Below are 22076 nucleotides of genomic sequence, written 5' to 3'. Positions count from 1 at the left end.
CTTGGACGGGGCGGCCGTCAATGAGTGGAACCAACGCTGAGACATGGACGGTCTTTCGCCCACTATGGAGTGGCCTAGAGATCGTCCGATTTTTTGAGATTTTACCCTTTACTTACTAATCAGGGTAATGGATGGCAATGCTGAACCAATGAAGTTTAACTGAGGTTCGGCTGTTGCTGTTACCCCCAGGGGCGCTGAGATTCGAGAGTTTTTGAGTTCGCTCTCTTAAGGGAGCAATTTGAGTCTCCGGGGAGAGTGTTCTCCGGCACGGCCCGCTGAGTGGTTTTGTCGGTGAATTAAATTATTTTCCTCGGAATTTGAGCGGTTCTGCTCGGTGGTGGCGTGTGGGTGGAAGGCCATCACTGAGTGGAACCAACGCTGAGATGGACGGTCCTTCGCCCACGATTGAGTGGCCTAGGGATCATCCGAATTTTTAGAGACGGCTTTACCTTTAAATATGGCAATGCTGTACCAATGAAGTTTTAACTGAGGTTCGGCTGTTGCTGTTACCCTCCTGCCATGATCAGAGCTTCAATAGCTCATTAACACCTTATCCCTACACTGTCCTCTACAGATAACGGGGAATATGAAAGGCATTCTTGCTTCGCCCCTTTAAGCCAGTCCTTATAAGGAAAAGGACTTTACTCAGATCTATCCGCTACGCTAATTAATAGAAATAGCAAGCTCAGCATCTCGCCATGAACTGAAACATCCATCCCAGGGTAACGGATGGCAATGCTGTACCAATGAAGTTTAACTGAGGTTCGCCTGTTGCTGTTACCCTCTGGAGCACAGAGATTTCGAGAGTTTGAGTTCGCTCTCTTAAGGTTTTTGCCTTAAGGGAGCAAGTTGAGTCTCCGGGGAAAATGTTCTCCGGCACGACCCTGTGAGGGGCTTTGTCGGTGAATGCTTTTCTTCGGAATATGAGCGGTTCTGCTCGGTGGTGGTGGTGGGTGGAAGGCCATCACTGAGGGGAGCCAACGCTGAGATGGACGGTCTTTCGGCCACTATTGAGTGGCCTAGGGATCGTCCGAATTTTTAGAGACGGCTTTACCTTAACAATATAGCAAGCTCAGCAACAGAATCAAATTGCAGCTATACCAGTTGCCTCTTCAGCCTGGAGCCACACCTCTAATACTAACATTATCAAAATACAACGAGTGCTTGAGAATGATTCTGAACGCCCATGGTATGTTAGAAACAATCAACTTCATATAGATATAAATATTCCCTATGTATTTTCTCTTTCCTACAATCCTTAGCATCTAAGTTCTTCCTAAAGACGTCCACACACCCCAACGATTTGGTTCAGCTAGTTGCAGCATACGAGGTAACGGACATATTCAAACATAGAAGACCAAAAGCTATATTAGCTTCCTATAGCGATGCATAATCTCCATGCCCATTCAGGGCGAGCAAACTGCTCATAAATTTTACCCTCACCGTAACCACAACAGATAGCGTGGAATATGAAAAGCATTTTGCTTCACTCCTAAAGACATAAATGTCAATTGTCAATTGTATGTAGGTAAATTAGGAATGAAAGAAACATTTTTTATGAGGATGAATTATATTAAAAGGCGAAGTTTAATCACCTGAAATTTGACTAAACTAATAGCTCAAAACGTCTCGTCTTGCTAGATGTAATCAACATGAAATAGGTGCAAAAAATGCCTGTCTGGAACAGATATCCTTCAATAATAGACTACAGGATCCAGACATACTGCCTGGAGTAATCAAAGCTTGGAGTATTTACTGAAGATTATATCAGTGGATTGAAGGATGATTTGCCCATCTGGCTTTGTATAGACAATGCGATCATTACCTACACTGGCCTACGTGTCTAAGAACTTAGTCTTTGACGAACAAATAAAAATAAGCAAAAACTTAATGGAGAAAATTAGACCATGCAGCCAGGATGAAAGATAACAGACACAGATAGACAATGCTTACTATAGTATAGATTCACGGAGAGCATGAGATATCCAGAGGAAGAAATGATGAGGTGGAAGATGACATAATAGAATTAGGAGCAAACAACTGGATAACAATGGTCCATGAGAGAAAGAGAGAGAAAAGTATAGAAATTTCAGAGGTGCCTTTGTCCATCCGTGGAATGCTTATATCATCACCTCAAATCCAAAATCACCAAGTCAGAATAAGCTTATTTTTGAATTTTTGTCTCCTAGTGATATGATATTCAGACCGTATTTTCCCCACTGCTGGGTGCAGGCCTCTTCCATTGTGGGAGAGTTTGGTCTAGTCTACTTCTCCCATGGTCACCCACTCCATACTGGAAGAGTGTATATATATTTGTATGAATGAATGTATGAAGGTGAAAGATTCGAACCTGCAGCCTTTTGGCAGATACGCTAACACGTGGGCCAATCAATCCTGCTGTCTCGTAGTGCATGATGAATTTTAGAAAAGAGTAAAGTCAATACAACAGCAAGTGTCATACGATCAACCAAGTGAGTGCAATGCATTCAGAAACCCTCAAATAGTAATTAAATATAAGTATTGACCAATTTCAAATTAAATTAATTGACCAATTAAAAGAAAGTTTTTTCTATGAGATTATTTTACCGTTCTCAAAAAGGTGAATAAGAAGGAATAATTTGCCATTTTCCTAAGAGTGCGGCGCTAAATAAGATGCATCTGCGGATAAAGGAGGGCTTCTCAAATGTGGCAACACATTACAACTTTCCTTCTTGTAAATTCTAAATTGGCAACATATGGTGGAGCAATTTCGATGTTATCGACTATTTCATAAATTACCAATCCCGTACACGTACAATTCGTGTTTCCTACTTCTCAGAGTGATGATTACCAGCGTTTTCTTATCCGGGAGAATTATTATTATTCAACAGTCATATATCAGACGAACTCAGATCTATCATAGCTGGCATATTACTTATATCTGTTGCAGTTTTTAAGTGGTAACTATCATCGAAAGAAAAAAATCTTCCTTCCAAATTATACGAAATAATTCCCCCTCCCTTAAAATACAGAAAATAAATTTAAGATTTTTTTTTTCTGGAAAAGTAGCATTCTATGGAATTGTACCAGCGTAACAAGTACCAGCATTAACAACGTTAATAACAGTTTTATGCATTTCTTGACAATACAACATCTAAACAGTACATCTGTAACGGTGACAACTACTGTGAAGCGCCTCCTGGTGTGGTCAGAAGGAAATTTTCAAAATAAATTAAATTAAATGTTCAGCTTATTAATATAATAACAGTATTATTAGAGTTGGAAAATGGAGTATCAAGTATTTTCTATTTGATTTAGTAAATAATGTGTGGAAATGAATAAACTTTCAGTTAAAAGCAGTGAATCAGTGAAAGCTTTTATTCAAAGATTTTCCAACTCATTCTTGAATTTTATACAACATAATTAATCCAGTAATAGGAGAACAACAACATGAGGGGAAATAGAGTGCAATGAGATTGAAAGGTACTGGAGTGAATTTTGTTTGATCGTTTGGAAGTCCACTGGCTAATAAATGATCGTGGTTGGAGTTGAGTAAAAATTTTAACCAATCTTTTTAACTCAAGGGATTTCATTTTCCTTGAAATAAGTTAAAAAGAATGCTGGTTAAACGCAATCCTGGAGGACCATTTCGTCTCATTTTTTTCTTAAGGGCATTTGTATTATTGCATTTTTATATTCCAGAAGATGGCGCCACTTATCATAAAGACAGCAGCAACAAAAGATGAGTAGAATAATAATAAGTGGATATATTAACTTACCCCCCACACACACACATACCCAATTGAGTAGAGTATATGGAGAGGAGTTATAGAATATGTGTGTGAACCTGCGTATACGGCATGAACAATCGACCGTGAGATGCGGTGATTGATTCATTCAATCCAATACCCTTGGAGGGTAATGGATGGCAGTGCTGTAGCCAGTGAAGTTCTAACTGAGGCTCGGCTATTGCTTGTTACCCTCCTGCCATGATCAGAGCTTTAATTGCTCAGTACCACCTTATACCTACACTGTCCTCTACAGATAACGGGGAATATGAAAAGCATTCTTGCTTCGCCCCTTTAAGCCAGTCCTTAAAGGATAAGGACCTGCGTATACGCCGACACTTCTAAACTGTACAGCAATATATAAACTCAGCAGCGATCTAAAGTTGATCAGGACAGATCAATTGCAGTTTTATTCACATGCAAAATAAGCTGATGATTTCAAAATTAAAAAATGGATTGCAATAACTGTTCCTTTTAAATAGCATACAAAACGATGATTACACTTTCGTTAATTCTGCATTTAACTGTCAAATGAAACATTAAAATAATAGCCTTAGTTATTACACACATGGAGTTATAATAACGTGTTTTCTATACAAGAGAGTGAGCTTTCGTACCTCTGCCGATTTCGACGAAGCTCTTTGATTAGAAAGATCCGGGTTTGAATCCATCTTTGACGGGAAGAAACTTTCGGACTTTTCAATCAAAGGTAAGTTAGCTCGTCGCACACGGAACAGAAGGGTTTTCTTGTGGCAACTCGGGTTTTTCGTCCCTCAAAACAATCTAGAATAATTCCCTAGTAAAGTAGCATTGATTCCCCCCACCGACGATTAGGTTGAGGAGAGACACACAACACATTAGAAAACCTATAATGTCACGCGCCCCTTCGATTGAAAAAAACCTGAGTAAGGATGTCATCGTGAGGCAAATCATCTTTTTATGCGCTTTTTCTATTGAAGGCGAGTTATCCAGTTTCATCGGAGACAGAAAATTTTTTTCTCACACAAGCTCGGGCTTTTCCGTTTGGAAAACAGGCAAATAGACCAGAGAACACACGCAATATACCGACAAAAACAATGTGCCGTTTGATAGTAGACAGAATTGTGCAGACTTGGTTATATAATGTGCTGTACGATAAAATGACCTCCCAGATCATTCGTGAGACCCCATGGAGGTTAATAATAATAATAATAATAATAATAATAATAATAATAATAATAATAATAATAATAATAATAGGCATATATATGCTTTTTGTTGCAAATCGTTTGAAATAATCTGGTTAACAGGAGGAACAACCTTCGTATGACTTGCAAATTAACTTACAGAAAACTTGATTTAATTCACATGTGTAGAGTGTTTCTCAGTTTATTTCTTATGAATTCTTCCTATTTTCATTCGGGTTTGGTATTCCTATTTTAAGTATTAATAAATGCTCCGCAGATTTCTTAGAACAATTTTGATTCTGGAAATAAATAGTTGTCAAATACTATTCAAAAGGAATGTTTCGTTTCTCATTATGGATAACTTAGACATTTATTTATCGCCTCATTCTTGTAGTTGTAGAGTTTGAAAAAGTGACATCATTATATCTTAATATGCTGTCGTTTTCCATCGAAAAATGTCAGATCAATAGTAGAGTATATAGGCTTCATTTATCCGGATCAATTTGCTCCTTTTTTCATATTTTATTGATGTTTTAACATTTCTAAGCTTAGTTTACCATCAGCAGTCTCTTCCCTTAGACAAACGTACTTGTTTCTCTTTATTCTACCTCCCACCCCCTTTTATATGAGACTCCCACCTGAAAAGTTGTCAACCTAGTTCATTATATTTAGGACTAAGGGTTAGATACACTGTAAACCCTGTTTTTGAGACAAACATGAACGTGTTCAAGCCATTCGGCTGCAGTAAGCAGGGAGATGGTCTTACACCTCGTACTGAAATTCATCTACCACATCACATAAATTAATCCAATACACATAAGCTGATATTTAGTTGTTCTTCCCTTTCTGGATTTGTATATCAACTAAAAAATGGAGAAGAGCTTATGACTGCTGGGCCCAAGCTGCCTACATAATGATCCAATCAGACTCAAATTATGTCTGCATAAATCTCTATCCCATCCCATCCCATCCTATCCTAATTAACACTCACGCGTAGAACTACACATTTTACCGTGTAGACATTCGGAACCGAAATCCTAGGGAATAAGTTGGTTACTCCTTATTCCTGGAGGTGTCCTATGTCCGCAGAAGCGTGTGTGTTCACGGGGAGGGCTTGCCTGTTCTGGTGGACGAAAAACCCGAGTTCCGGGTGAAGAAAACCCCTCCGTATGAGACCGGTTAACTCACATTTCGTCGAAAGAGACCAAATATATTTTAATAGATTATGCCAGTTGGTTAGTTGCCTATCTCACGATACTAATGGTAACTAAAACTATAACTAAAAACTACTTACCCGTAGATGTGATTCTAAAACACTAATAACAACGTGCATACTGAATTTACGACGACACATACTTTTTTTTTAAATCTCTTGTTTCATTCTTAATAAAAACACCACGCCACATGACTATCGGAATCTAAATTATTACTGAAATTAATGTAAATTCATTAAAGAACTCAAACATATATTGGCGTTAAGTAATGCATATGAAACTGTTATTCTAAGGAAAGAAATAGGAAAAAAAAAACAGTAAAACGGCTAAAAATAACAAACATCCTGGAAATGATAACATCACAAGGGAGATGATTAAATACGCTGAAGAATGTTTCCTTATGGATTTTCAAGTATGCAGAACTGCGAGGAAAGAGAAAGCGTGTAAAGAGTTGGCAAGATCGATAGTAATGACAATGCATCAAAAAGGAAGTATATGAGCATGTAAAAATTATAGAACATTTTCCGTAGCAAGTCATCCAAGCAAGGTGTTGATAATGATACTAAGAGAGAGAGAGAGCACAGATGGAAGAATGTCTCTAGGGATGAGCAAGAAGGATTCAAGCTCTATGCAATAATTCGTATTACAGTTAACAGTGTGGGTTGGTATAGAAATATTTATACGTTTGGTTAAATGTCAGGAACGTGCAGATTTGTATGTCTTCAAAGGGAAAAAAAAACTTTCGAAGTACGTTACTTCTATTATCTAAAACTTATCGCAACCAAATAGTAATTCAGGCTTCCGGAATTCCTAACTTTTGAGATACTTTTAATGAAAAAATTTAAAAAAACGTAAATTACTCCGAAATAATCAACCTTTAAGTTTCAGATGATTTACATCTTATGGTGTGTAATTACTGCTATATTTATTAAAGGTATAAAGAGGTTTAACATAATTTAATTTTGTTTTTTGGAGAAGACTTATAGATTATATAAAAATATAGACAAAAATATAAAAAATTAATTAATTAACCCCTTAACATACAAAGACGTCTGTGACACGTCTTTTGTTTATTGCACCAAAATGGATTTTGAATTTTAATTTCACATATAAACACAACCGAATATAGACGCTAGACAATCTTATGCCTATTTCCTTTCAGCCAAGAAAATTTGTTGGATCAAATTCATCATTATTTTTCAAATAATGATGAATTTGATCCAACAAATCACCCTCGCCCGAAAAATTAGCAGAAAATCGACCGCTTCCTGATTTTTAATTGGTACGTTAAGGGGTTAATAAAACCTTAGTCCACTCAAGTATTTGTGTACCTAACGTTTCTTTGTGTGTGTGTGTGTGTGTGTGTGTGTGTGTGTGTGTGTGTGTGTGTGTGTGTGTGTGTGTGTGTGTGTGTGTGTGTGTGTGTGTGTGTGTGTGTGTGTGTGTGTGTGGATACTATTTGTACAGTCAATTCGTAATAAACGAATTCTTAGTTATATTCATTAGGCTATTTTATCGTTTTATAAAGTTTTATATTTTTCCCTTTCAAAATAGAACTTGAATGATTTACTGTAACTTCTGTTATTTGTTTCTTATTTCTTCGTTATAAAAATAACAATACTTGACACTGTCCTCTCTCTCCGACAGCCGAAGAATCCAGAGAACACGAAAACATGAAAATAGTGGACAACGTTCCCCTAAACGTATGGGAAAAGCGCCCCCAAGCGGACATTCGTCTTGGACAGAGTAGGGAACAATTGTACTTTCCCTCCCCATACGCTACGAGTCGAATATCTGTATTCTCTACGAACGGTGAATTTGAGGGGGCGCCACCGTCGACGTGGAGACCCGAAATGGCGATAGAGGGAGAACACACATACGAAATTCCTTTCCCATCCAAACAGGTAACAACAGAAATACATTGCTTAGCGTAATATTACTGATGGATAGCTAGATGTATTTATTATTTATTTTAATAAGAGCCAGGGAGTAGAATATATTTATATAGTAAGAAATATTTTAAAATACAAATTAATTATTATTGTTGAATTTTTTTCCCACTCATTATCTTCAACAGACAACCAGATAAATTCTTAAAACAAAAAAAAAAAAAGAAGAAGAAGAAGAAGGAACAGTGATAATAGATAATGGATGACCTGTCACCCTTCTGTCAGCACGCTAGTAGAGTCAGAACAGTTGATTTCGCATCCCGTTCTAAGATGAATGGAACATTCTTACTTTTCCACTAAAAGGTCGAATACGAAGATGGTAGGCTTGGCTTGATGGCTTTAGTTGTGGCTATCCTGGTCCGGGCTGCGCGTACGCAAGCGCGTCCGAGGACACACACACACACACACACACACACACACACACACACACACACACACACACACACACACACACACACACACACACACACACACACACACACGTACGAGGTGGGGCTATTAAATAACGAGACTGGTTGAAAAAATGCGATTCATTATTACAATTGTACAACTTAATTGTTGCCCCCTTCAACATACTCCCCTTCTCTATCAAGACACCGTTGCATACGAATTTTCCATTGTTGGAAGCAGTGCTGTAAGTCATCAGGTGTTATCTGCTTCAGTAACACTGCCGTTTTCTTCTTTATCTCATCCACCGACTGAAAATGGGTGCCTTTCAATGAAGATTTCAACTTTGAAAAAATGTAAAAGTCGCATGGAGCTAAGTCCGGCGAGTAAGGTGAATGGTCAAACATTGGGATCTTCTTATCAGCCGGATACTGCTTTACAGACAGTGCACTGTGGGCTGGAGCGGTGTTCTGATGAAGAATCCAAGCGTTGTTCTTCCACAGATCGGGTCTCTTCTTCCTCATTCGTTCTCTCAGCTTGGACTGAACCTCAAGGTAATAATGTCGGTTAGCTGTCTGACCTTCTGGTACCCATTCAACCATTACTACGCCACTGATATATATATATATATATATATATATATATATATATATATATATATATATATATAATTTTGGAAAATTGGTACATACCAATTTTCCAAAATGTTCGTTTTTTTTTTTATTTTATTTCCATGGAGACATAGTAGGCCGTACTATGCTATTACCTTCAAAGGTTTTCTAGCATTATTAAAACATGAGTTATTTGCTTTTCATCCACTCTCCTCGTTAGTAAATGTTTAGGTAACCAGAAAAAAAAAAACATAAACTTTCTTCAAAGCTCTTAGCATATAATTCTCTTATCAAATCTGACTGAGATTATTAAGTCGGCTTTGAAAGAAGTTACGTTTTATTCCTATAAATATATAATGAAATGTTCACTTTTAGCACGCACTTAAAAGTGTGTATACTCAGGTGATTTTACATCATTTTTCTCTCGTATGTTTATTTCGTTTCTCCACGATTTCCATCTTGTTCTTTAAGACATTAAGCTACTTAAAGAACTAGCCACAAATTACTATGCCACAAGGGTATGGAAATAAAAGGCAAACAACGAACGAAATGAAAGCGGAAGTCTTTGATCAATTAAGAGAGAAATACAAAGAAGCAAATTCCCATAAAGCATATTTGGGAATCAAGAGATTAAAACATTTTTCTTTGAGCATTCTCATAAAGGTAATGGACAAAAGATGCTGCTGGATAAATCCTCTGATGGTATTTAAGGGAATGATACATCGCCGTCACTTCGTTTTTCTACATAAATAAGATTGGAGTATGAAATGAAGTCTTTCCTTTCTATCAGAGATCATCCAGCTAAGTTATCATCTCAATCATTGCCATAATCGTAACCATCAGATACTCCCGGCTGCATCTAGTTGGACTTCAAATAACTTTAGCATTACTATATTTAATCAGTTTCACGTTTCTGTAAATCTATCAGCTTTTTAATGTCACATTCTCTTGAAATAATACGAAATATTGCATATGTTATATCCTCTGTAGCTCAGTCAGTATAGACGAAGCCCTCTGGTCGGAAAGACCAGGGTTGGATTACCACCACTATAACATATATTACAATAATACATAATGACATGTAATATCATAATATAAACAGTATTGTTGCTAACGCCGAATTTTTTTTTTAAATTTTATTTGCATTAGCAGGCACTATATCATAATAAGCACCCCCCCCCCCCCAAAAAAAAATCGATCAATGAATGTTACTTTTAAATTACGCAACAACATATGAACGAAAATATACTTTGTGGGACTGGTTTCAATTGATGAAGGGAGTGTTTGCATCATACGTTCCAAAAAAGACTACGAGATGGCATCACACGTATGTTACTCGGGAGAGGTAACCATCCTGCTGCTGATGACGCTGTGCCACAAATTTCCCAACTATTTACTCTACAACCGGAAGATATTAACCACCTGCTGTACACTTCTGATCTTGAAACTAGAAAATTTCGTAGGGAAGATCTGCTTGCCAGTTGGCTAGCAAGCAGTTTGTCTCATCTTACCCACATTCATCGACACATTCACCCGCAAGGTTTCGTTGAGCAAAATGTTCACTGAGTTTCAGAGTTGGACTTGTAAACAGATAAAGGTGGTTGTCACTCAATTTATAAGTCATGAAGGAAAATATGTTATTATTATAAATAAGCTAACAACTTTTGTTCTTATTAGCCGAATGATATTCGGCACTGGACTATTGACACGTGAAAAGCATGATCAGATGCCGTTTTCTGATTATTTTAACTACTATCACTGCTTGTTATTAAATCGAATGCAAATATAAATCTTAAGGATCATCAACAGGATAACAATAATAATTTAAAAAAAATAGAGACAGTAATATATGGGAATTAGAATTGCGTCCTCTCGATCATATTAGTGGCTTCATATCAACTCTCGAAATAATAATAATAAATATTTAAAAAAAAAAAAAACATGACTAGGGCTTCGTATGTTGTCTGTTCATCGTTAGCCACTTCAATGGAGCAATTCCGATCGCCAGGTGGCAGGCATATGACGACGAAAAAGAGTATACATAGCCAATATGCGTGACTCTGTTGGTATGTGATGTACTGTTCCTTTGAGGGTGTTGATCGACATGGAAAAGGAAGGTGATCTCAAGAATTTCGAAACAAGCATGAGTTTATGGTACCAGCTGAAGTTCTCTGAGTCGTGTAGATAAGATGTTTCAAGAATGGAAGAATACTGGGCAAAATAGCAGGGCCAGTGATGAGAGCCAAGTCCTCATCAATGCTTGCTGTGAATGCAAGTTTCCCCTCAATATACAAGCATAAAAGGGGTGAAAATGTGGAACGACTGATTATGGAATTTAAGTGGAGGACAAATAGGAATGTTACATATATATATATATATATATATATATATATATTCTAAGACTTTCTAAGTTTTATAATGTTTATCAGTTAAATTGACACATTTCATTACTGTGGACAGGGTTATATTTTTTTTTCATTATTTTTATTCTATATATATTTGTACATAATCCGAAAACTGCTGCAGACAGTAAAAATGGAAGTTTACAAGCCTCTTCTGGCCTCCAGTAAGCGGGAAATGGTTTCATACTTATGCATCTCATACTTAAAGATAATCACAAACATCCTGCCCACTCGACTTACTATTTCTATCATTTTTTCTTGAAATAAAAGATTTTAAATGAAATACCGAGAGAGGAAATCCTTTTAAAACAAAAAAGGAGTGATGAATGAAGTTTATTTTGGCCATTAGTGCACATAAAATTTATTTAGTAATATTTGATTTATTTGTAATAGTACTACACGATGTAACATTTCGGTTTTCTTGTGAATTGTACAATAAGAGGTTACATAGATTTATTATATAGTGAATTTCTCAAACTTACTTATTAAAATACTTGCGAATTTTCTCGTATTTATGCGTAGTATTTATTTATATTTAGCGAATTTCTCGATACATTGAGGATATAGGAGTTTACCACAAATATACAGAGTTATCGAATAAAGCTAAGCGCAACAATTTACCAGATTACCTGAAAATTTCAGATTCAGATAGAAGACAATTGACAATTGACAATTGACATTTATGTCTTTAAGGGTGAAGCAAGATGCTTTTCATATTCCCCGCTATCTGTCGTGGTTACAGTGAGGGTAAAATTTACGAGCAGTTTGCTCGCCCTGAATGGGCATGGAGATTATGCATCGTTATAGGAGGCTAATATAGTTTTTGGTCTTCTATATTTGAATATGTCCGTTGGCTCATATGCTGCAGCTTGTTGAATCAAATCATTGGGGTGTGTGGACGTCTTTAGAAAAAACTTGGAAGCTAAGGATTGTAGATAAGAGAGAATATATGGAATATTTGTGTCTCTATGGAGCTGGCTGTTTCTAACATACCACGGGGCGTTCAGAATCATTCTCAAGCACTTGTTCTGCACACGCTGAATCTTGATAATGTTAGCGTTAGAGGTGTGGCTCCAGGCTGGAGAGGCATAGGTGATTATGGGACGAATCGTCATCTGGTAAAGTTGCAATTTGATTCTGTTGCTGAGCTTGCTATTTCTATTAATTAGCGGGTAAATCTGAGCTATGGCTTTAGATGCTTTTGCACATGCAGACTTGATATGTTGGTTGAAAGATAGCTTTTTGTCGAGAATTACACCCAGGTAATTTGTTTCTGTCTGCCAGGGAATTTTAGTATTGAATAGTAACACATCTCCTGCAGGAGACATTGGCCTTTTTGAGAAAAGAACCACTGAGCTTTTCTGGGGGGTTGACTTCCAATCTCCACCTAGAGAACCAACCCTCCAGCTTTAGAATGTTTTCTTGAAGCTTTCTAGTAACGAAGTGGGGTCTGAGGGATCTGGTTAGTATTGCCGTATCGTCCGCATACAGCGCTAAAATGGAAGTCATCGGATTGTGAGGGATGTCTGACATGTATACAGAAAACAGCAATGGAGCCAGTAGAGATCCCTGTGGCACTCCAGCAAAGATATGGCGCTGGGACGATATAGAACCGTTAATTTTAACTTGCATTGATCTATTCTGAAGATATGAACGGATTAGATGAATCAGATAGAAGAAATTATTCCCATGACTTCTAATTAAGATAAAACTAAAAGATAAAAAGGTGTATAAAATAAATATACATTGATAAAGTTCAATTAATATAAAATAAGTTTTTAAAAGTAAATTTTTATTATTTTTATTCATTAATTACATTTCCTTAAGATTATATAATTATATTAAACAACACATATGAATACATCAAACTACCAAAACAATGTCTAATAATAACAAACATAACAAAACAAGAACGTATTCAAACATTAGATATTATTTTTATGGACTTTTTTCATGCTACTCCTCTAAGTTGATATTAGCAAAATAGGCTATAATTATTGATGGAGTTCCAACACGTTTGTTGACTAAAATAAAGGATTTAAATTATTGATTAGTGGAATATTAATACACAAAAAAATTAGTTCATTTTAACTTTATATCAAGAGATAATTTAGAAGTCTCTCTCTTATCCAAATTATTCCTATATTAAATATAAACGCTTTTTAATTTATTCTATAGTAAAGAAAGATAAACGAATGAATGTATTAAAAGAAATCAGTTTCAGAGATAAAGAAAGAGAGAGAGAGATTCATATTTATATTTTAAGTTTTCAAAAATTGAACAGTAATTTTATATACTAAGTACAATAGTACAATATCACTATGTAATATTATTGCTAATTTAAGCCGCAAACTACTAACCACAAGAAATATTAATTAAAAAGAAATAGAATAAATAAATTAATTAATAAAAAAACGGAAGTTCTTTCTCTTCTACAGGAAATTGCATTATACTATTGGATTTGAATCCAATGTACAAAAATGTTGCCTCTGATTTCGAAATCAATTGAATACACCTCTCATTTAGATATATCAAGATATTATAAATAAATTTACGCACAAGGCCATGAAAAATACAATGCCGGTCATTTTATTTATATTGTTTAATTTTCTTTATTTCCAAACATTTTTCCAAACATTGTACACAAAGCTAAAAAAAAAAAAGAAAGAAAGAAAAAACAGACTGTATTTGATGTGGTTTCGATATTGCTGTATTATTAACAAACTTCCCAGTAATTAATTGTTTGCAAACTGAATTATTTGAAACTACAGTGCATAAATTGGTTTGGAACGCAATTGGACCTTTCTCGTTCATACCCAGACTCAGTGATTTATTGTGCAGACAGTCATGCCAGAGGAAACGAAGACAGAAGTAACGAAAGAAGATATCAGAAGATACTGGGAGAACGCAGCTGGTAAATATCATATTTTCCTCTGTGTGTGTGTGTGTATGTAATATATTTAAATCTCATGTAATTTACTCAACATATAATTTTTATTTAATTAATTTCATTTAATTTTTCTGTAATTTATTTAATTTAAAATTTTATTTGACATTAATAGGCACTTCTGATAAACAGGTAGTAAAATTTACTGGAGATATTAATGAAAACTTTACTGAATTTTGGGGGGAAGTATTGCTCCCCTAGATTATATCTATTGTTCTTAAAATAGAAAGAGGTGATCATTAAGGTTGAGTACAGTATATGGGAGATTTGAATGCATTGGTAAGTTAGATCGATCTGATTAATTGAAAGTAATTTTACTTCCTTAAGATTGATTTTAGTCAACCTTAAGGAAGTTTTTAATATATCTTCCTACACTTTCTTTACGTTTTTGCGTTTGTCCTGTGAATTTTTTGAAAACTACTCAGTTGGAGACTGGTATGTGGATTAAATTTTGTCCATTGTTTTAAGACAGGTTTTCATGATACAAGTTTGGTGTCCAATGTTAATAAATAAAGGCAAATAAATTTTCTTTGTATATCCAGCAATATTGTAATCCCTAACTCGAACTTCTTAGACATATTTTCAAAAGTCTCCTACAGACTTATGACTGGTGCGAGGTATGGAAATCAGGTAACAAAATGAAGAATCCCTTGTTTTATCTTGTCTTGTCTTGATCCATTTAATCGAAGGTAATGAAGATATACAGTCCTTACAAAGCGGGTAATGTTGTGTCACTGTTTATAACTTTTGGCGAATACCGCACATAACGAAAATCTCGACGATAAATTAAAGAGAAATTCAAAGATATTTACACTCAAGTCAGAAATCCAAGAGGTTAATTTCGTATTTCATTTTAACTTGTAAGGCAGGTTCAGACATATTCAAAGCATGCCTTTGTTCATTTTCGAGCTACTGCTTATTGCCTGCAGTCACAACTCCTATAATAGGGCAATAATTTAAATTTTGAAAACTAAAAGACAATAATTTTTTTTAAAAAAATATTATTTCTGACTAACTCGTGATAAAATATTTTAGAAAACCCATGAAAAATAAATAATCTCTAAATAATAATAATAATAATAATAATAATAATAATAATAATGAATTTTTGGGATTTTTTTCGCTAGTCGATTTCAATCAGCATCTCAAAATACTTTAAAATCAGTTAAATCAATTTCACTTATAAAAAGTTTTTAATTTTTATCATTAACATGCAATTTCGTATGCATAACTTCGAATCATTTCTGCACATTTTTGATTATTCAAATTTCAGTTGTAAATTTAAATTTTAATAGATTATGCATTCATATATATGTTAATGATTAATTAATATCATTTATATGATTTTATTTTCTTTAACATATATTTTCATTATTTCACCATCGTTTAAGCATTTTGAACAACATAATCACTAAACTAATTAATTTATTTATAACGTAAAGTAATAATTATGACTTTTAAGTGAATGTTTTTAATAATTTCATAATATAATCTAAATTTCATTTTATCTACTTTTATTATTACTATCAGCACTTCTCCAGGGAGATAGAAACTTATGGAGAGAGTGAGATCTTGTACAGGAGATCCTAAAGTCGCACACATCATAAAATAAAGTTTTGAATTTTTTCAATATTAGCGATAAACTTTATAGAACTTAACTGCTACAAACAAAATTCATAACAGCATCTTTACGAAGGCAAAAATAAATAATATTACTAAAGCAAATGTTCAAAATGGCCAACTCGTTCTTGAACGCAGGCACGTGATCTTTTTACCAAATTGGACTTCGAAACATGAAATTACTGACTGCTCCGATTGATCCAGTTCATTAATTGTGTGAGGATTATTTTTATACACCCAACTTTTCCGGTAGTCCCCATAAAAAGAAATCTGGAGGTGAAAATCAGGCGACTTTAGGACCATAGTCCTTTAGAAATCAGTGTATTACCAAAAAAAAAAAAAAAACCCTTGCAAAAATTGCAATCTTTCATTTGACGTATGGCAAGTGGTACTGTTCCGCTGAAAACAGCAATCATGCTCTTCAATCTGAAGAAGAGCTACTAACTTGGTGATGATGTCTTGGTACAGTGCACTGTTTAGTGTCGTCTCAAAGAAAATAGGTACGATAGATAGATAGATGCCCGCCTGGCTGGCCGAGTGGTTAGCGTATCCACTCCCCAGCCAAAGGGCTAGGGATTCGAATCCCGCCTTGGGCATGGATATTTGTAATTGTCTGTGAAAATACTAGTGATGGTGGCGGTAGATGGCGTTGGTGTAGATTATGCATTTCTCTGTATTTGGTGAATTGAGTGGTGCAGATGGAGAGTTTGTAGAGTAGATGCCCTCCTCGATGAATCCTTGGAGGTTTCACGTAATAATAATAATACTAATAATGCGACAGAGTGATATAGCACACCATACTCCGATTTTCGGAGACTGAAAGGGTGTTTCATGGAAAAGATTAGGATTTTCCGATTATGAAATTCTGTTATTTTGGCTATTGACGCATCCACTTAGATGGATGTGTCAATAGCCAAACCACGCCTCAGCACTGAAGAAACATTGTCCAGTTAGTGAACTCCATTTTCTCCAAAATGATTGAAACCAGCTACAGTATATAACACGTTTTTCCTTATCCAGTGGCTTCCTGAACTGAGCGAAGACAGACTTGACGAAGCTTTAATTATTGGCTCTCCACGTACGTCCATATGACATACCAGTCTCTGCAGAGCGTTTTCTAAGACTCTTTGAAGGTGAACATTGCAACACGTCGTGTACCCCAGTTACTTTAGCCCCAGTCAAAATGGAAGGTCTTCCATGTCGCTGTTTGTCTGCAACTGATCGAGTTTCCCGAAAGGTTTGATTCATCTCGCAATTGTCGAATATTGAGCAACAACAGAGTCTGGATACTTCTGACGAAACTCTACCGCAACATTTGCGTAAGAACGACAAGCAAAATAACAACTCCTTGCTCCAGGGAAAGTACCATTTCGCTTTCCTCATAAACCAAACTGCGTAATGGGCGCCCAATACCCGCACGTAGTGGATAGATTACATGATGGTGGCCAATAATCCTACGGTGCCCTGTATAGGTGAAACGAATAATTAGAATTGAAAAACTTCGATGCAACCCAGCTTCAACTTTGATGTGAACGACTTTTGGACCAGCCTGTAGATCATTGAGATTATTCATTTTTGAAATTATGGATTCTACAACCGTGTTAAAATAACTCTTTTTATTATCCCGACGTTCCAATCTTCATATCAGAGTTATTTCAACACGGTTGTAGACTCCATAATTTCAAAAATGAATGCTGATCACCGTGTAACACTAAAAGAAAGGATCACCGAAATTTTCCTTGAAAACATTCACCGAAAACCCCTCACAACGTCCACTATTGCTTACTTCATTCAATCACCACTTATCATAAAAATACTTGAATGTCACATGCTTTCTGACCACATGGCTACTTATTCGTCGCTTCTAATTCTCCCTCGTTTGTCATGAATTGCAAGTTCTCCTCAACCACACGTCTTCATATGCAAAGTGCCAAAGGCCAAATAAAGGACTTCAATATATATATATATATATCAGGTGTAAAAGTAGGGTGCATTATCTCACCATTATCATTCATCATCTGTTCAGATCAGATTATATGAAGGAAAACAACATTAAGTCGGAGATGTTCAACTTGGATCTCTTTAAATAAAATTAATGAACTCGGTAACAAATTTCGTGTGAAAATCCACAATAAAATGACAGTCGATAGAGATTCAAATGACCTCTGTGTGTTTCTGGGTTCTACAATTCAGTTTTAAAATGCACTTTTCTTTGTGAGTAAAATACAGTGGCGACCCGTACATAAGCACTGCGACACTGCAGCACCCACAAGGAAAAAACGAAAAAATTAAATTTTGTCTGTGTTTATAAATAATAACAATGCGTACAACATTATATAAATGCAATACAACATGTTAAAGGTTTCTGTTTGCTCATGTTTCTGCATTGAATGAATAGTTAATAATTGGAATTGTTCGATTAACGCTTTAGATTACGAAACAAATGCGCTGCGATCTAACGCCGATATTTGTTTGCGCTTGTCATTGCACGTTACGTCATTAGATACACTACCGCTTGGGCAGTGTATCGTATGCTTGCGCACGTTATTTCTGTGAGATATTATTATTATTATTCCTGATACCTCCAAGGAGTCCGAAGACCCATCGCGGGAGGACATCTTCAACTGTCTCTACACCTTACCTCTACTACGAATCAACGCCATCTACCACCCACCTCCAACACCACGCCCTCCCTATACGAAACGTTTATTATTGGTGGGCGTGGTGAACTATTTTTTATAAATCTTATTTTATTTTGTTAAAATAACATATAATTATTTATTTATTATACTGTAGATACAAGGCTGAATTATGACGAGTGTCACTGTTGAAAATATGAAAAGAATTATATTTTTTCAGTATCGTTCCACGAAACAAATTCACTGCGATCTAACGCCGATATTCGTTTGGCTTGTCATTGCTATTGATACGAAACTTTTATTATTGGTGTTTGTTCGTGGTGAGGATGAAATATTTTTAATAAAGCAATTTTTTAATTTTTTAATTTATTTATTAATAAATTCGTTTCTGATTAAATGATTATTATTATTATTATTTTTTTTTATGCAGCACCCCTACTTAAAATTTTCACCGGCCTCCACTGGTAAAATATCAAAACTAGTGAAGATTCCTTTAAGGTTAAGTTGTGCTATCAATGCTTGGGAATTATCGTAAAATTATTATGCAAAGAATTGATGTTATCTGAGCAATGGACTGCCCTGCCCACTTGATTCATATTCTCAACAAACAGAGAAATTTGCTCTTTTTATTTGAATCTACATAATTTTTATTAAATTAAAACATAAGAGCCCCCACATCAAAGTTGGAGTACCCTGCCTCTGACTATCCGACTCTTAGAAGACTCAAATCCACTGCTTGCTGTCGTCTATTTATTCAATGAATTTTACCCATGTGACTAGACTCTGCTTGTCACATTTTAATCGGCAAGTTCCACAGGCATTGCTAACATTTAAATAAATTATCCGATAGACATCACCTTGGTTTATTTCCCTCGTGACCTCTTCGTAAAAAGTAAGCAGACCTGCCATAATGGCTGCCGGTTAACTAAACCGCGATAGTGTCCTGTTCAACATGAGAAGCTAATTAAGGATATCCTAGATGCGATTCCTAATTAAGTTTTCCATTAACCTGTCTCTAATAATTCATAATTTTACCTTCTTACTGCGAACACAATCTGATAGATTCTAACACAGTTTGTGAACTGCACCCAAACACACAGCACTACATAGTGGTGTTACCAAAGAGTATTGCCAGGAACGGGCAGTTAATTCAATCCTGAATAATAATAAATCAAACTTAAATTATACATTACCATATAATATAAATAATGACTTATTAAAATACTGAAATAAATAAAAATGGCTATTGAATGAACAGTGCCATTTAACAAAGAACAAAGCACGGGATTTGAATCCTGGTCTTTCTTATGGAGGTCAAATGTTACGCAGTCCTTGTAATGACGGCACACAGGTCCTCGTTAACCAATAGTCACATATCCAATGACGATTTACATTTATATTCAAATTGGTAAAAAACCTACAGAATATTTTTTTTTAAATGCATTTATTTTGAATTGATACAAGAAACTTTGGACGAATACGAATTTCTCTTTCTTGTTAATTAAGGTTAAGTTTAGAGAATAAAGAATAATTAAGTTTGTTAATAGATCTTTTGCGGAAAAGATCGTACAAGTAATAAGTGGAATAAACAGTGAGGAATAATTGAAAGCCAAACGGCTATTTTTCTGGCATCCTTAATAATAATTAAGGGGATACAAATCCCTTGTTGTTCAACTGCCAGTAAGCAAAACTCTAAGATCGAGAACTACGAATCTATGAGTTTCATACCGAAAAACTATCGGCGAATCCAAGTGTAAATGACCACTTGGTAGTACAACACCGAGGCAACTCGAAGCAAAGGTGGAGCAAGCTACCTCACTATCCTTGATATTTTCTGATAATGTAAAAACACAACCCCTAGGGGAAACCAGTCTGGGTAGTGACCTCTCCTCATAATCTAATGACAGTATTACATCTCCTAGGAGCTGTGTTTTTACATTATCAGAAAATATCAAGGATAGTGGGGGATCTTGCTCCACCTTTGCTTCGAGTTGCCTCGGTGTTGTACTACCAAGTGGTCATTTACACTTGGATTCGCCGATAGTTTTTCGGTATGAAACTCATAGATTCGTAGTTCTCGATCTTAGAGTTTTGCTTACTGGCAGTTGAACAACAAGGGATTTGTATCCCCTTAATTATTAGTGAGGAATAATCTTGTAGAAAACGATGGTAACAATAAAGACACTTTTAGTTAATAATTTTTAAGGACTGGTAATGTTCTCATAACTAATACTATATTGACTATTGTAAAGACGTTTTTAGCAGCAGCAGCAGCAGAATAATAATAAGGACACTTCTATGAAGCAAGTTTTAGAACAAAAAATAAACATTAAAAAAGCACAGTAGTCTTTTAAAGAAGAAAATATGACAGAAATAGCAAAATTTTAAATTACACTGGAATTTAAATCTAAACTCTTACTTAAAACAGGTAATGGATTTCAAAGACCGAGGTTTCATGGAAATCTGAATGGAAATTAAAAAAAAATAATAATTATCAGAAGAAGGCATTAAGATAGAAAGATATCGGATCTTTTAAATCATCTAACGTGGAAAAACAAATTGATTCACTGAAACTAAATTTGAAATACATGAAAGGCCGCTCACAATTTGCCCCACTGAAAGAACAAAGCACAGGATTTACTTAGTTACAGATCATTTTTGTTGCTTTTTAATAAATCCTCTTGCCAATTATACAACAAGAGCAGACTTTTTTCTATAAAGACCGCTAATTTTCATTTGAGATTCATATTTGTTTAATTCTCTAATTTTCATTTAAATTTTTGAAGCTTTTCACTACTCTGAATCATCAAGAGTTCCAGAGTCTTAACTTCTCGAAATAGCTGAAAAAAGTTGAAATGTGTTATCATTACCTCAAGTGACATTTAAGTCATGTTCTGATTCCTTTAGGCTTTATTTATAAGTGAATTCATATATCCAATTCCTATTCCATTGCTTTGTTACTCAGTTTAAAGCATGACCAAAACAAGGCGATTGTGTGTGTGTGTGTGTGTGTGTGTGTGTGTGTGTGTGTGTGTGTGTGTGTGTGTGTGTGTGTGTGTGTGTGTGTGTGTGTGTGTGTGTGTGTGTGTGTGTGTGTGTGTGTGTGTGTGTGTGTGGTTTGCAATTTGGCAACTAAACACGACTTGAATAGATTGGGATTAGAATCGCATTCTACCCAACATTCGCATCCAAGTCTCTTCAATCAGAAGACATCGTCTGTACTGACTTTAATATGAAAGCTCACAGGAAATAAATTACACGAGCCAAAACAACATCCTCTGCTATGTTCATTACATCACCAATTACATTTTTTATAGGTGCAGCATTTATGTTCACTGCGATGTCTTGACTCCCGTTTTTCAAAGATAAGATTT

At 35.4% G+C, this 22076-nt stretch overlaps 1 protein-coding gene across 1 annotated transcript in view; it reads left to right on the top strand.

The window, feature by feature from the left end:
- LOC150106947 (cell adhesion molecule Dscam1-like) overlaps nt 1-22076 on the top strand; it is a 322565-nt gene that overhangs the window by 191160 nt on the left and 109329 nt on the right. The gene's annotated exons all lie outside the window — the stretch shown is intronic.

Source organism: Typopeltis vanoorti, chromosome 5 (genome assembly GCF_054136105.1).
Source record: "Typopeltis vanoorti isolate ZY-2024b chromosome 5, IOZ_Tvanoo_1.0, whole genome shotgun sequence".
Lineage (NCBI taxonomy): Eukaryota > Metazoa > Arthropoda > Arachnida > Uropygi > Thelyphonidae > Typopeltis > Typopeltis vanoorti.
Note: the sequence above shows the minus strand (reverse complement) of the source record. Positions and strands in the feature narration are given on the sequence as shown.